The sequence below is a fragment of the Podarcis erhardii genome (genome assembly GCF_964252035.2).
Source record: "Podarcis erhardii genome assembly, chromosome: Z".
Taxonomy (NCBI): domain Eukaryota; kingdom Metazoa; phylum Chordata; class Lepidosauria; order Squamata; family Lacertidae; genus Podarcis; species Podarcis erhardii.
In genome coordinates this window covers 8,819,110-8,836,271 of record NC_138504.1, presented here as the reverse complement: position 1 = coordinate 8,836,271, position 17,162 = coordinate 8,819,110, and the positions used below count along the sequence as shown (strand labels likewise).

General features: G+C 40.8%; 2 long non-coding RNA genes across 7 annotated transcripts in view; one reads left to right on the top strand and one right to left on the bottom strand.

The window, feature by feature from the left end:
• Positions 1 to 17,162, top strand: part of LOC309334058 — a 117,334-nt gene that overhangs the window by 1,854 nt on the left and 98,318 nt on the right. The window lies entirely within an intron of this gene.
• Positions 1 to 17,162, bottom strand: part of LOC309334075 — a 54,332-nt gene that overhangs the window by 26,445 nt on the left and 10,725 nt on the right. Inside the window, exon 2 of the long non-coding RNA XR_014152841.1 lies at positions 7,548 to 7,651. This is a non-coding gene — a long non-coding RNA (uncharacterized lncRNA). The remainder of the gene's footprint in view (positions 1 to 7,547; positions 7,652 to 17,162) is intronic.

Here is a 17,162-nt window from a genome sequence, read left to right as displayed (position 1 = left end):
AATGCATTATAAATAACAACACATTTCCATATTTTTCCATACCTGATGGGGGTGACAATACATACATGACTTGGAAGTCTTTTAATGACAGCATGGGGAAGTACTTTGGTACTTCAGAGACAGCATTAGCAACCAGTCCACAGGTGTGATTATTTTATATATTTAAAACAGCTAAAACAAATGAACGGAGATGAATATGACAGCAGCAGAAGAGTCCTGCTAACAGTCCTTCTAGTCCAGCATTTAGTTTGCCACAATGGCCAATCAGATGGTTCTAGGAAGCCCACAAGCAGCGCATGGAGATAGCCCACATTTACAGTTATTGTGCAACAACTGGCAATCAGAGGCACTGTGTTTTGGGAGTCCCTTTTGGTAAAGCACACTCTGTCAGCTTCCCCCCACTCCCTGAATCTACCTCCTCCTGTCACCACGTGTAGCTGCTTCTGTTCTTCCCCATTTCTTTCACGTTACTTGCCAGGCTGAGACCCACTAAGCACACAAGCAATGGCATAGAATCATAGACTCATGTACTGCTCCTCTTCCCAGGGGCATAGTACTGTCCACAGGTGCCTGGGGCAGGTGCGTGTCCAAGTGGGGACAGAGTATGCTTACCCATCCCTCGCCGCTGCCAGCGCTGGGCAGGGGCAGAGTGTGGAAGGTGCTCTTCACAGTGTTATTATTGTTGCCAATTTCCTTTGTATGGTGCTTTATATTTCAAAGGAAAAAATCTCAAAGTAGTTTACAACTTACATTAAAACACCAAATAAAACAATCTAGAATAAAACATTACAGGAGAAAGTCAACTATAAAGTATACATTCAAAGCAAAACTAATTAGCAGGAAACTAAAATGCTATCTTAAAGATTTCGAAATAAAACATTACAAAGGAGGTCAACTACAGAATGCACATTTAACACAGCAAAGTTAACAAAAAAAATCTTCAAAAGAAAATGTTACTAAAGGAAGTCAAATATGCACATTTAAAACAGCATAATTAGCAAGAGACTAAAAATATTACTTTAAGTGTAGAACGTATCTGCTACTGTTGCTGCCAACCCTGCCAATGGTGGTTCATGGCGGCTGTGGATGCTCAGGTTCGATGACCTGTTTCTGAACTAAGGAACAACCAATATGGTCTCTGGCTTCTTCAGCAGCCTCAGCTTTTGTAGCTGGAGTCAGTCAGGGCTTCACCCTCCCAGGCCAGGTGGGAAAAGGCCTGCAAGGCAGGAAGCAGCTGTTCTAGGACTCACAGCCAAGATGATTTCTGGCCTCTTCAGCAGCCTCATCCAGCCTTTTGCTAATGATTCTGAATTGTTCAGGGTCATTAAAATAAAGACAGATTGTGGTGAGCTCTAAAAGGACCTCTCTAAACTGAATGAATGGGAGGTAAAATGGCAAGTGCAATTCAATGTAAACAAGTGTAAAGTGTTGCATGTTGGGGCAAAAAACCATAACTTCACATATACACTCATGGGATATGAACTGGTGCTAATGGACCAGAAACAAAACCTTGAAGTCATACTAGATAGCTTTATGAATATGTGGACCCAGTGCATGACAGTGGTGAAAGAGGCAAATTCCATGCCAAGGATCATTAGGAAAGGAATTGAAAATAAAACTGCTGGTATAATAAAGCTGTTACACAAATCTATGTTGTAACGGCATTTGAAATAATGTGTATAGTTATGGCCACCTTACTTCAAAAATGGATATTGTAGATTGGAAAAGGTTCAAAAAGGGGCAGCCAAAATGATGAAGGGGATGATAGACTCCCTTATAAAGAAATGTTGTAGCATTTGGGACTTTTTAATTTAGAGGAGACAAGAAAAAGTTGACATGATAAAAGTTTATAAAATTATGCCTGGCATGGAGAAAGTGGATAGAGAAAAGTTTTCCTTTCTCTGTCATTACAGTCATACCTCGTTACGTTCGGTTCAGGTTATGTCCTTTCAGGTTGCATCCCGCAGCGACCCGGAAGTACCGGAAAGGGTTACTTCCGGGTTTCGACGGTGCGCATGCGCAGATGCTCGAAATGACGTCACGTGCATGCACAGAAGTGATGAATCGTGACCTGCGCATGTGCAGACGCGGGTTGCGTTCTGCTCATATTGCGAACGGGGCTCCAGAACAAATCCCGTTCGCAACCAGAGGCACCACTGTATAGTAGAACTCACTGACATCCAATGAAGCTGAATGTTGGAAGATTCAGGATGCTAAGATTCAGAGGGTGGGTTTGTTTAAGGAAGTTTTGAATATTTGATGTTTTATTGTGTTTTAAATATTTTGTTGGAAGCTGCCCAGAGTGGCTGGGGAAACTCAGCCAGATAGGCAGGGAAGAAGAAGAAGAAGAAGAAGAAGAAGAAGAAGAAGAAGAAGAAGAAGAAGAAGAAGAACTTATTTACAAAGCACTTAGTTAAACTATGGAACTTTCTTTCGCAGGAGGCAGTGATGGCCACCAACCTAGATGGCTTTAAAAGAGGATTAGACAATTTCACAGAGGCGAGAGCTATCAGTGATGGCTATGCTCTGACTCCAAGTGTTGGACGCTTCTGAATATCAGTTGCTGGAAACCACAAGGGAGAGTGCTCTTGTGCCCAAATCCTGCTTGTGGGTTTCCCACAGGAATCTGGTTGGCAATTGCAGGAGCAGGTTGGGCCACTCACCTGATCCAGGAGGCTTTTCTTATGTTCTTATGCATAACTTTAATAAAGTTTGATTGCATCCTCTCTTAACTCCCCAAACATAATCCTTACTTTAAAATACTCAAGTACCCTGATCATTCGGGTTGCCCCTTTCTGCACCTTTTCCAACCCTGCAATATCCTTTTTGAGATGCAGCAATCAGAACTGTACACAGCATACTATGTGATTTGTTGTTGTTTAGTCGTGTCCGCCTCTTCGTGACCCCATGGACCAGAGCACGCCAGGCACTCCTGACTTCCACTGCCTCCTGCAGTTTGGCCAAAGTCATGCTGGTAGCTTCAAGAACACTATCCAACCATCTTGTCCTCTGTCGTCCACTTCTCCTTGTGCCCTCCATCTTTCCCAACATCAGGGTCTTTTCCAGGGAGTCTTCTCTTCTCATGAGGTGGCCAAAGTCTTGGAGCCTCAGCTTCAGGATCTGTCCTTCCAGTGAGCACTCAGGGCTGATTTCCTTCAGAATGGAGAGGTTTGATCTTCTTGCAGTCCATGGGACTCTCAAGAGTCTCCTCCAGCACCATAATTCAAAAGCATCAACTCTTCAGCGATCAGCCTTCTTTATGGCCCAGCTCTCACTTCCATACATCATGTGATAATCCCTCCCAATTACTACTGTTTCTCCTAACATGGGGATGGGATATATATAAAGGAAGAAAGCACCCTCCCAGTTTGATGTGATTCAGATTCCTAAGCTGTACTGGATATAAATTGTGAACTGGGTTTTGCAAAGAGTTTTACAAAAACAAGACTTGAAAGTTACCAGCACCAGCAGTGCTATTTTTCCAGAAGAAGAGGTGCCAGAACTCATCACGAACACCACTCTTGCTCTCTTATAATGGTAATGGCACCCACCTGAGAAGTGCCGGAACTGAGTTCCTGTCAGTTACGGCTGGGGAAAAACCCGTGAGCAACAGTGAGATAAAGTTATCTTTTTAGAGATTCATTTCTGTGCTCTAGAGCCTTGTAGACAATGTAATTTTAAAAATAATAATTGAAAAGAAGGGTAGCTAAGCATATGGGGGAAGAATCTAATTGTCTCAACAGACTCATAAAGGTTGTCGGTTTTGAGGTGATGCTGATGCCAGCCTAGTTTCACTAACCTTAAAGCCATTTTCAAGCCAGCTGCAGAGAAAGCAGATCAGCAGGAAATAATATCAGTGACTCAGCACTCTGCAGCAATGACCAGCAGGGTGCTTGTGCAGAGTCATCAATTTCCTCTCTCTTGATAGGGAGTGGCAGCTCCATTCACACTGCGGAAAAACCTTCTTCCCACACATCATTGTAGCAGACATACACACACAAAAGCAAGCTTCACTGTCAGCAATGCAGACGATGGGTGGGTTGCTTGGTTTGTTTTGCAGATTTAGAAAACTGGAGCATCTATAGTTTATGTATAATATAACTATACTTTGAAAGTAAATGTGTTCAGCAAAGACAAGTTTTCTTGTATGAAAGGGACAAATCAAATTATCATTAGAAACTACTCGTATATAAATATATAAAATATATAAATATATAAAACTATGTGTGTGTGTGTGTGTGTGTGTGTAAAAATATAAATATAAAACTAAATGTAGTTTTCTATTTAACATTATAAGCAAGTTTGAAACAAAAGATATGACTCTAAATGTGCTTTTTTTCATTCCCCAAGTCTGAAAATGTGCTCATAAAGCCACATAGCATGGGTAGCATGGATACAATCTGCCCGGAAATTAATGCCCCATAAAAAACAAGTGTCAGCTTTGGTTCATTAAAATGCAAGCTATCTTATACTTAAACACCTCAAAAAGACTTCTATATTGTAACTATCAAACAAAACGGTAGAAGGGCATTACAAGAAAACTGTCCTTTTATGGCCTTTCTCTTGAATATTTTTTTAAGACTGGAAATGGGAAGCACCAGAGATATAATCAAAGAATGAATCTGGGACATAGAATTCCAAACTGATTTTACCCAATCTTTTAAAATCTATAAATCTCTACACGAAGCCCAAAGATCCCATCCAGCAAATTACTTAAGTGCCCTGGATAACCCTAAAGTATTGTTGGGCATTTTCCAGAGCCAGTTTTAATGCTCGCACTTTAGAACTACTAGAGGGCAGATATCATGACATCCCAGTTGAACAAGATTACATCCATGCAACTCTAATGAGATTGAATCCATTGGGCACGTTCTTCTATACTGCCCGTTGTACCGTGATACCCGAAGAGAGCTAATTTTACCATTATTAAGGAAATTACCGGTATCTGGCCAAACAGAGGAAACTTATGTTAAATACCTTCTTGCCAATAAAGATCTGGATATCATCAGGCCTATTGCGAAATTCTGTTTTATAGCAACAAGGACAAGACAGGCTGTGGTGACAGCGATGGCTGGAAAATGAGTACTGATTTTAATCTACGGAATACAGATTTTAGCTGAAGGAGTGTTATTTTTAATGTAAATAAGTTTATAGGGAATTTTTAATTACTTTTGCTTCTTTATGCAGTTGTGCTGTATGTTGTTGTTATTAACTCTGCTGTCTGGTCTTTGGCTGCAATAAAGATTGATTGATTGATTGATTGATTGACTGATTGATTGACTGACTTCTATAGTGGAGTTTGGGGTAATTGATACATTTAAGTTTTGTTAATCAGGTGCGGGTGATAAACTAAGACGTTCAAAAATATCAGCTAGATACACTTGTAAACACAGTCCTAAACATGTTTACTCAGAAGTAAGCACCTCAGGATTCACTAGGACTTTATCACTAGTTTGCACTCAGGACTGCCATCTTATGATTAAAGCCTGTAAAAATGGATCATGGTTGACTGAAATGCACTCGTTAGAAAAGCAAAATATTGAATTGGAAGACTTACATTTATCATGGGTTGAGCAAGATCCAGCTACTCAGCTCTGCACCTACCTCAAAGAACTTTTGTTGACTAGGAGGAGGTTAAAGGGCAAAACCAAGGAAGACCAAGGATAAAGGCAGGACTTGAATAATCCTGGCACCACAGAGACACTCAGTCATTTCTGTTCTTGTTACCAGATCTGAATGAAATTCTTACTGTAATAATTGTTTATGAGTTTATGAGCCAGACTGAGAACTTCACAGGGTTCTAAATCAGTGATCTAATTTAATTAAATAAATTTATTAGAAGGGCCATTTCTTCACCCTGATATTGTGTGTGTGGCAAAAATGAGAGCAGCCATCCAGTTCGGGGGGGGGGGGGGGAATCTTACAGTTCAGGTTTTTTCACTGTCTTTGACAATTTTAGCAAAATCTCACAAGCCCCTTTTTCCCTACTCAGAGGCTGTCTGAACCGGAGGTAAATTACCCCTTTGGCACAGCAACTGTCCTGGATTTTGGGGTGTGCCCTCAACTGGCAAATTACATTTTCAAAGTTAACTCAGCTGCACACTAGAAACTCCTCTTTGATCGTTGGCTGCCCTTTCCTAGTAGGCATGAGTCCATTAAAGCTTGTTTGCTTTACAAAGTGATCTCATCTCTTGACTACAATGGTTCCTTATTAGAATTGGGCAGAGACCATGAGTTTTTGGTGTGCGTAGATTTTCCCAAATACTCACAACAGCAGGTTTGCTACTCCTTCTGTATTTATTTAAAGCTGCACTATTTAAAGAGACCCAAAACAAGGGTTGCCTTCTGTTGGGACCCTTCCATATAATCAACTTTGCAGGTGCTTGCTTATGTCCAATACAGAGGGTGGCAGAACCAGGGTCACTCACAACCATCTTTCCCAGATAAGAACCATTTAAACCACTCTGCCAAGCATACAACTACTTCCAATTGTTCCTAGGGTTGTGTCTATAATATTACTGCAACACATTATATGTAGTGCTGCATCTGGAGACACTTTGGAAACTTCAGCTAGTTGCTCACTGGGGCAAGGCGGTTTGAGAATATCACACTGATTCTGCCTCGACTGCACTGGCTGCCAGTTAGTTTTCTGGTCCAATTCAAAGTGCTGGTTTTGAGCTATAAAGCTTCAAATGACTCAGGACTACAATATCACAAGGACCACCTCTCTCCATATGAACGAACCTGGACCCTGTGATCACCATCTGAGGCCTTTCATTGTGTGCCTCTTTGAGAACATGAGAATGGGCCTTTTCTGCAGTGGCTCCCCTTTTGTGGAATACTCTCCCCAGGCAGGTTCATTACACCCCTTTAGGCACAAGGCAAAAATGTTCCTCTTCAACCAGGCCCCTTTAAATGTGTTGCGGGAGGGGGTTTGTCACTTTTGTTATTTTTTATGTATTTTGTGGTTTATATATTGTAATTTTATTATGTGAACCACCCTGAGAGCGATGGATAAAGGGCAGTATACACATTTTAATAATAATAGTAATAATAGTAATAGTAATAATACCACCCATTGAAACAAGTTTCAAATCCATTTTTATAGCTCTCATCTAGGAAATAAGAGAAATCCAGCTCTATAAAGCTGCTAGCAATCTAGAACTCAATTTTCTCCCCCCTCACAGAACAGTTGCCATGGTTCTTTGGAAGAAGTCATGGCAGTTAAAGTGGTTCTGAACTGAATTAAATAGGCCGCAAAAGTCACACAAAGGGGCCAATAGATTTTCTGCTTGTTCTGTGCTTTCTAGACATGGGTCTGAGCGGTTCAGCGGCAGGCAGCAAGTTTTCCCAGGAGAATGAGCCAGGGCAAATGGAAAACCACTTGGACCTGTGCTTTAGGACAAGTGAAGTGTGGATCAGCTCTCAGTCATACTGAAAACAGCTTTGTGAACAAAAATATTCTGTTCTCTTCTAGTTTACATGGAGAGGGGAATCAGAGGTTGCTATGGTTTTAGTTTGTTTGTTTTTTTACATCCCATCAAAACAACTTACTAAAAATGTCCAGCCATTAAGTTTGATTACTTCTATTGATGAGGTAGGATAGAAGTCTTTCACAAGTGCAGCTGGGCACTATTCTGGATCACATCCTCTGAAATGAACAGTGAGATGATTTGGTCCTGGTAGCAGGAGAACCCGCATGACTGGGTAAGTTAAATTGGACAGCTTTTTAGCATGCAGTCAAATGGATAAATCAGACCGATGAATGAATCAATGGCTCAGATAAGAAAAATGGGATTAAAATGTTCAAAGAACTATTTGTATCTTGCATCTATTAGCATGAAACAGTTTGGTGCAAGTGTGGGACGGATGGACGGGGAGCAGAGAGCACATTACTTGAAATAATACTACAAAGTTCAGTTACTACTATAAAAATGTGTTTCTCCAGCCCTTTGAGTGGTTTTAAAAGTTGTCTGTGCCAGAATAGAAAGTTTCCATTGCCTCATACAATCTGTCAAGGAAAACTCAGATCATATTGTTTAAATCATCTTTTATTAATATCTTCCTACATTTAAGAGATCAGAACAGCTTAAAGCTAGCCAAAAGTGGAAGTGGGGAAGCTGGAGGGAATAAAAGTGCTTTTATAACTGCACCAGGGAATTAGTACTTGACAAAGGCTGTGCTTTTCAGATTGCTTTTCTCTGAGCTAGTCCCATGGAGGCAAATGGGGCTATTCTGGACTAAGTGGCTTGAAGGCTGCAGTGATAGGCAGATAATATTAACAAGGGTCTGTCTCATTCTTCCACTGAAATCACAGAGACTCTTGATGTACACCAGCAAAAGAGCAGCATCAGCAGTGACTCTAAAATATAGCATACTTGATGTTGTTTTCACACTTCAGCAAAGTACAAATAAATAACAGAAAGAGCAGCTAAAAATTAGTAAAAATGGAACACCCATGTAAATAATAACTATGGAAAGGGGGGGGGGGCATTAATTTTCTGTTATAATTTAAAAGGCATTTTTTCCGGTTATTGTTATTTCCAAAGGAAAAAATGTGGGGAAAAGATTTCAGTGGAATAAGGGTGATAGCCAAGTAGAAGAATACCATGCTTTGTTCATACACGTTCCTAGCCAATAGTGATGCAAGAAATCATGCATTTGTGTGTTTGCTACTTTGTACTTGAACTTCTGGCGATATCCTGCTGAGTCTCTATGCTGCAGCTTAGAACAAACTTTTACCTTTCCACCTGCTGTCTCTTTAGTGCCTTTGGAGGGACAGCGTTTTGGACTTGGTTCTGGTAACAAGGGGAAGGGGCCAAGCCTATGCCAAGAAATGGGCGAAGACATGCCAAAGTCATGTTTCAGTGTGTCGTTTTGATTCAAAATGGCGGCCTGCATCCAAATATCAAGGAAAAGCACTGCCTCCACCTCAGGAACCCTTGTGCCAAATTTTGTAACGGTATCTTGAGAGGCTGCCAAACACATAGAGAATAAACAACCCAACATCCAGACATTCAGCCAAAGCACTTTCCAAAATATATAGTAGGCTAGTCTGGTAGCCATAGGCTACCAGGAATTCTGTCCAGGTGAGGAAGTGGGTTGGTGGACTGCTCCATCCCTCCTCTGCAGCCAACACAGAAATACAGCTCTCACTCCCTCCCAGCCCCTGGCAGGCCTATGATGCGCAGACTGATAACTGTTGAGTGCTTATTTATAAAGCTGTGTTAGCATCACTGTTAATCTCTAAACTGAATAAATGATTCTGCAAGATACACTTGAGTTACAGGAGGCTTTTCTATGTAAATAGAAATTTGATCAGGTTTAAAATATGAATATTTGCACCCTACCTACAAACACAGGGTTCTATCCAACACAAGTCCTACTCAGAGTTGAAATTAATAGACATGACTAACTTAAGTCCATTAGTTTCAATGGGCCTACTCTGATTATTGTAGCATAGGCATTGTGTCCCCACCTAACAAAAAATAAACTCCTCTGGTATGCCCAGTAACTTTCAGAAATGCTTCAACCTATCAAAGTCAAAGGACGCTTCATTCTTGTTTGCTACCTTTTTGTGAGTGTTGGACTGAGACAAGGCAGAGGGAAGCAAGAAAGGAACAACACTGAAAAGAAGAGTGGAAAACAAAATTTTGCAGCATTTCTGTACTTTGCATGTTTCTGTATTCCAGAACTTCAACTACAATCTGGTAGAAAGCTGCACAACAGGACTCACATCTGATTAAACATACGTAGGATTGGACTGTTAACCTTACAAACGGTCATGGATTAATGGTTAATTATAAGAAAGATCCTTTATGGGAATATTTAAAAATAGGTTAAAAAAGTAATGCTTGCCAACAAAGAGATAAAAGGCCTGGTTGTAAAAATGGAATAACACTCTAAATAATACTCTGTTTAATTGCAAATCAACATGGTTTAGTGATCAGAGCTGCACCATTGTTTAGGAAACTCTGAAAAAGTACCACTTGGAAACTTGATTTAAACGTTTATTTATATCAGGGTTTTTCCTAGCTGGTTTAAATAGCCTTGATTCAAAGCAATTTATCCCGTTCACAAGTTAGGGCTGCAATTTCACTTCCATTTTGCACTTGGATGCAGAAAACCTGAGTTTAAATTCCTGCTCAGCTCAGCAGCTCACCTTTGAAATTTTTCTCTTCCTCTGCCTAGCCTACCTCAAAGGGTTGCTGAGAGATGCAAAATGTTCCTTCAAGCTTGTTGTCGAATGATAAAATACAAATGTAACAAATGGCAGTATTTATGTCTACATCCATGTAAAAAAATATATATAGGGGTACTCCTACTCACAGGTAGCCCCACTGAAAATAATGGACATGACTAACACGCAGCTATTAATTTCTTTTTTAAAAAAATAATGTTTATTACTTTTAAAACTTACAAAAAAGAAAGAGAAGAAAAAAGACAAAAAGAAAAAATAAAGAAAGGGGGGAAAAATACAATACAATATATAAACAATACAAAACACATTGACACATTGACCTAAACAAAACAAAACAAAAACAATTTAAAAACATACATCATACCATTTCAGTACTCTATCTTTCATACCCTTGTTTCATCGACCTCCTCTCACCTCCCTTTTTGTATTCCACTTCTATTAATTGTTTCAGCAATTCCTTTCCATCTTTCTCTATTTTCTGTCATATAAACAGCTTAACTTATTTTTACCCTTATTTTCCATTAATACTATAATGCTTATTTATGCTTAACTCCTTATAACATTTCTACTAAAGCCATAAGATTTCATTCCAACATTTTTCTAACTGTCAGTAATTTTACAATATTTCTATTTCTAAAAATAAACTTTAAACTTTTTCCAAACTTCTTCCACCATCTCTTCTCCCTGGTCTCGGATACTGCCAGTCATTCGTCAATTCCATATAGTCCATCAACCTGGTGATCTTCTGTCCGAGGCTCTTAACTCTTTTCCAAGTCCCTTCTGCAGGTCTTCTTCATATTTATACATGCACTTTACTTTGTCTTCTACTGATCTTGTTCTTATTTTCCTTCCTTTGATACTGAAGAGCAGATCTCGGGGAGCTCCAACCTAGCAATGCTTATTCCTTCTCGACAGGCCAACCAAATCTCCATGGTTAAATCTAAAATCCATAAGGTATTTCAGGACATGTTTCAAAATTCCTCCAAATCTAAAGGCCCCCACAGCTCCAATCTCCTCACGACCCAAGTCCAAATCCCAAAAGTCAATAAATCCCTGCATGAAGGGATCTATCCAACTTTCCTTCTCCAGTCCAGGCAGGGCTCCGATCCTCAAAATCTGACTTTTTCTAAATTCAATCATAAAAGGCCTCAACTTATGGTCCTCAATTTGCCTCTGTAAGGCTGGGGCTCCCACTTGTATTACTTTAGGTTCAACAACAGCAACTTTCTCCTTCGCCTTCTCGACAATTTGCCCTGTCAAAGTAGATTCCTGTATCAGATCCTGAATAATTTCTGTATTGATGTTCACGTTTTGTCCCAAATTAGTCACTTTTTGTCCCAAGTTAGTCACTTTTTGTCCCACGTTATCAATTTTAGTAGTCATAACATCTGTCTTCTTGTGGAGTTGTTCCAACGAGTGACTTATCTTGCATAATGCAATCACTAAAGCTTCTTCTGTCGACCTTCTCAAATAGTCCAAGGTCAATCCCTGATTCTCACAGTCTCTTATCTTGCAGCTGGTTCCCCCAGCTCAGCTCTTATAACAGTTTCAAAAGCTCCCTCTAGAGGGAAACAGTTTCTATTTGTATCAATCCTTTTAAGCACAGTTCAAACAGTAAATATAGTTTCAATTTTCAGTTACTTTTCCTCCTTTTTAAACGCAGAAGAGGACAATGGAAACAATATATTTCTCTTATTTAGCTAACTGTCAAGATATGTTCTATTCACAACCAATGAACTTCAAAACGTCAATCTTACTGGCAGCCCCTTTCCAGGTTCAGAGCGGTGGTTATTTAATTTTATCACTCTCTCCTGCAGGCTTGCGCGATCCAAAATTTCCCCCCTCTTCTCCTGCTTCCAAGGGGGTTCAATAGTTTTAATCGATGGAAGTTTAATCCTTTGCGGAAGACTTTCCAAGACCTTAGCTTGCAGCGTCTTTGCTTCAATCTATTTACAAAAGGGGAAGGCGGACTTCCTGTTTGAAACCTTCCCGTTTCGGTGCCAAATTAAGACATTTATAGATCCAATTTTCCGTTCTACTCACGGGTAGTTGTTTAAAATCGAATTGTCCACAGGAAAAAGTCAGCGCTCTCCGGCAACAGCAATGCGGCTTCACTCCGTGAAAAAAGCAATCAATTCGAAGCACCGCGCTGCTCACCCCACGTCGCTCCGGATCCCCGAAACTGGGTTTCCCCGCGAGTAGGGGAGGCGCAAAAGGTGCCAGCCGAATCCCAGGTTCACAGGCTTCTCTCGCCTGTGATTTTTAGTGGGTCTCCACCTTCGCCGTGGCGGCCAGACCTTGTTTCCATGGAATAAATTCCTCCCGATCAGAGAAATTCCGCCATTGCCAGAGGTGCTAACCCGGAAGCCCTCCGCAGCTATTAATTTCAATGGGTCTACTGTGAGTAGGACTTAGTTGGATACATGCCGTAAACAAACTCCATAGTCTATACAGTTGCTTCAACAGCCACATAGTGTAGCTGGTGTTACTTAAATATCAAAGCCAGCTCTAGAGTTGCATGACTGAAAACTGAAGCTCAGTGTGAACAAGTAGAGGCAGGCAGAAGGCCCCTCAAGAATGGCTAGAGCAGCAATGTACAAATGTAACAATATATTTAAAATGTTCAATGTCAGAGGTAAGAGAAAAATTACATTATGCACCAGCAATACTGTAGAAGTATCTACAAAGGTTTCATCCAATTTTAGATTAAAGGTTCGGGCAACTTTGAGTGCAATCCCAATCCACAGCACTCTTGTTCCTTGCGAAGACTGCACAAGTCAGAGTTCTTCCCTCTAGCAACAGTGTGCTAGCTCTCGGTAAATCAGAAATGGCTTAATGAATTTAAATCATTTTCTGGCATCCTGATTGTTGAAACTGGATGTTCCTGCCATTTCAGATCAATTAAGATCTGTAAAGGAAATGTTTGTTTAACCTTTATGATGCTTCTCATTTGCAATTGCATCATACGTTATGAATTGTGGGCAAAAGGAAAGGCAGTGTGTAAACCAGCATGCATACAAAACTGTTCACACACACCTGGAGAGCATGGCACCTTTTAGAAAGCCTGCATGATCCACTGAAGTGATCTAGATGTTCGAATATGAGTAAAAAAAACACCCATGCGGAGCAGAGAAACATGTTCAAATTCTATTCCATGCACTCTCCACTTTACAGAGCCACAGCTATATGGTATCCATGGTTTTCTATCACAACACTCATTCATAATTATTGCAGAAATATGAGTCTGACCCTGAATGAACTGGTAGCACTTCCTACTGAGTCACTAGTCCTATGTAGCAGATGCCCTTTGTAGCTGCACTTCAGAGGAGAATGAAAGAGCTGGATGGAGCAGGGCCAGCCCAAGTCATTTCAACACCTGAGACGAACCACAAAATGGTGCCTCCCTCCCTACCAGGGTGGAAGGGGTGAGAGAAGTTCTACATCAGGGACAAGATGGGGAATAAAAATCTACACTGGGATCTGCTGCCCCTATGGATCCTGCTGCCCCAGGCAGTCACCTCATCTTGCCTCATGGATGATCTGGCTCTCAGCTGGAGGAGGTATCATGAACATCTTGAAAGAGATAGTGAATGTATTGAAGACAATGCTTTGGGAAGAGTAGCCCATGACTCCAGGATTGGTTAGGTGAGCAGAATTGCTCATTTTAATGCCTATAACTATTAAGTTTTTTAAAAAATCTTTAAATGGAAGTTGGGCCAAAGTGGATCCCCTGATCTTGCCATTGTTACATTGTTTTACTCATATTAACCCTAGCCTGAAATAGGTTTGTACAGTGGTGCCTCGCAAGACGAAAAGAATCCGTTCCGCAATTCTCTTCGTCTAGCGGTTTTTTCATCTTGCAAAGCAAGCCCATTGACGGCTTAGCAGATTAGCGGCTTTTAGCGGCTTTTAGCGTCTTATCGGCTTAGCGGATAAGCAGATAAGCAGCTTAGCGGCTTAGAAAAGGGGGGGAGGGGAAAAAAACCCCGCAGGAACTCGCAAGACATTTTCGTCTTGCGAAGCAAGCCCATAGGGAAATTCGTTTTGTGAAGCACCTCCAAAACGGAAAACCCTTTCGTCTAGCGGGTTTTCCGTCTTGCGAGGCGTTCATCTTGCGGGGCACCACTGTACTGCCATGACAACAAACCAAAACAGCTTAAGGATTGTTGTCCTACTCTACCTCTAGAAAAATGTTTGTGGAAAGGAAACTAGAGCCAGAACATTTTTTTTGCAAGCAAGCAACATATGCACACCAAAGTCTGGTTTATAAATCTGTAGCATCAAATGATTGTTTGCTCCTCTTAGGACCCTAAGACATTAATCACCACAACTACAATATTCATTAACATCTGACGCTAAGTCATGAGCAATAAAGATAATTAAGCATTGGTTTAGAGAATTACCAAGTGATTAAATGTATGTGCAAGCCACCTCTTAGGAGTACTGCACACATTGCATATTTTAAGTGCACACCCAAGAACTTCTAAGGATAAAAACAAGGTTTGTGAATACATAAAGTCCCAAAGGTACTGATTGAATGTATCCACTCTTAAGTGTATACTCAGATGCAGGTTGTTCTGCACAATGTGTGAAATGGCTCTCATTAGAAGTTTTAACAAATTTAGAAGTCTTAATTAATATACTTCTGAGTTTATCCTCCGAAACTTTATAAAACTGGGTTCTATAAAGGATGGGAGAAATAGTTGTAGGGACATGAAAATCCTGCGTTAGCTTTAAAGGATGCTTTCAAATCAGAGCTGAATCTGGCAATCCATGCAGGCTAGGAATCTATCTCCTGCTTGTCACATCTATATTAAATTATCCACTTTCTTTCCATTTTACAAGGAAAGATGTCAGTAGAACATTACTTATCTGTCAGGCTACAGGCCTTGGATGCTGAACAAAGTGCCAGAATCATGGCACTACAAGGCTGCAAATCTACCACAAAGGTATCAAGAGCAGAGGGTTATGCAAAAGTTGTACCTAGGATGATTCTTGGAAGACAGTTTGCCAGCTGACTGTTCTGACTGGGGTTGTGTGTGTTTTTTTACCTGAGGTTATATTTAAATTTTACACAGCACCTGTGACCTGGAAAAGTGCCTGGGCTCTATTGATATCAGGCAGACACCTTCACTGTACTCTTTGGCACCTGCTGAAAAACATTTTTATTTTGATGAACCTACCCAAGTATCTAGAATGCTGATGTTTTTTAGTTTATTGGGTTTTTTATTTTTTAAACATTTGTTTTAATTGCTGTTACCGATAATTTTATTGCCCCCCCCTTCTGTAAACAATTCTGAGGTCCTCCCCCAATCAAGCGGGATATAAATTTTAATGGCATAAATAAATAATAAAGTCCCAGTGTTTAGGATCTCAGTTCCCATACCTGCTGGGCTAAGCTGCCCTTAATTGCTGTGGGACTGCTCCATTCTTCAATGCACACTTCGCACATTATAGAAGGCTAACACTTTTCTCAGATATAGCTCTTCTGTGAGAGGACAGCTGTACTCATTTCAACCACTGTGGTTGTTGATGTTGCGCGAACACTATACCCTTTACAGCACATTCAAGGCACATCTCCCCCCTCAAAGAATTCTGGGAACTGTAGCTTGTTAAGGGGTTGCTGGGAAATGTAAATTTTTGAAGGGTAAACTATAGTGGTCAGAAACTTTTAAGGGAAAGAGTATGCCTTGAATGTACTTTAAAGATATAGTGTGTACGCAGCAGCCTAAGTGCGTGCGTTCCACTACTGAGGGAGCAAAAGCATCCAAGCTACTGTAGCTGAGGGGAAAACTGCTGCCAAGGACAGACACACAGGAGTGTTTTTGCACTTGAGTTATAAACACCAAGAAGGGGTTCGTACTGGAAAAACAATGCTCACAAAATGGTATGGGCAGATGGAAGGAGTAACTGGGGTACTGGTTAATATACGAAAGGTACCTGCAACCATTGCACAGCCAACTTCAAAATCCTAGTTGCAATAGAAATGGTAGCAGTGGGTAGGGAGTGTGGATGCTAACAGTCACATTGCAATGTGATTTGAGTGATGGCTAAAACATGGCACCCTGGTAACAGAGGCCCTACCACAAAAGAAAAAAAGATTTCTGGCTCTCCCTGCAACAGCAAATAAACCATCTAATCTCTATTATGCAAAAACATGTCCTTGGTGGGGACAGCACCTATTCAATTGCCAGAAACAAGCAGTGTCGTTGCCAGCCTCAAAAAATGCTGACTGTGTCGCTTTCTTGTCCCTCCAAGTTATCCCCCTTCCCTTTCAAGAGTCCTGTCAGCATTTTGTGCTTTGCGTAGCCCTTGATTACACACACGCTTGCAGCACTTGTTTGATCTTGTTTCCTTACCTGAGTCATGGTAGACTCATGAGATCTCTTTTCCTGCTGGTGACAAGGGCTTCCAACATTCCCTTTCTTTTCCTTCCAGGAGCCTCTCAATGTCTTAAATGCTGGCCACAGAAATGCTGCCGTTTGATTCTTTCCACTTTCTCATCCAACACATATAGACTTCTTGCTGGGTGCTTTAGGGTTCATCAAAGCTCCTGGAGCCTCAAGCCATGCTAAACAAACTCGCCCCCTCCAAATATTTGCCATTGTTCCTTCATTCTTCATCTTTAAAGAGACCCAGCACACTTTTTACTTTCCTGGTGCCTTCAGGGGATTCACTCAGGAATCTGTTTTTATTCTTTCCCCACTTAAAAAAAACACAGCCACACTCTTTCTTACATTTTTCTGAGATTTTATTAAGAGTTTATATTACATTGTGCATGCATAAATTGTTTTTATTGGTATTGTTGCTGCTGCTTTCTTATTTTAAGCTAAAACATGTAATAACTGGCCTGGGTCACAGCGCCCACAGGTTTCTCTGCATTATGGACATTTTTACATCTGAAAAATGATGGTAGGCAGGCAGCCCAGTTCACGTGAAACCCATACACAGAAAACAGATT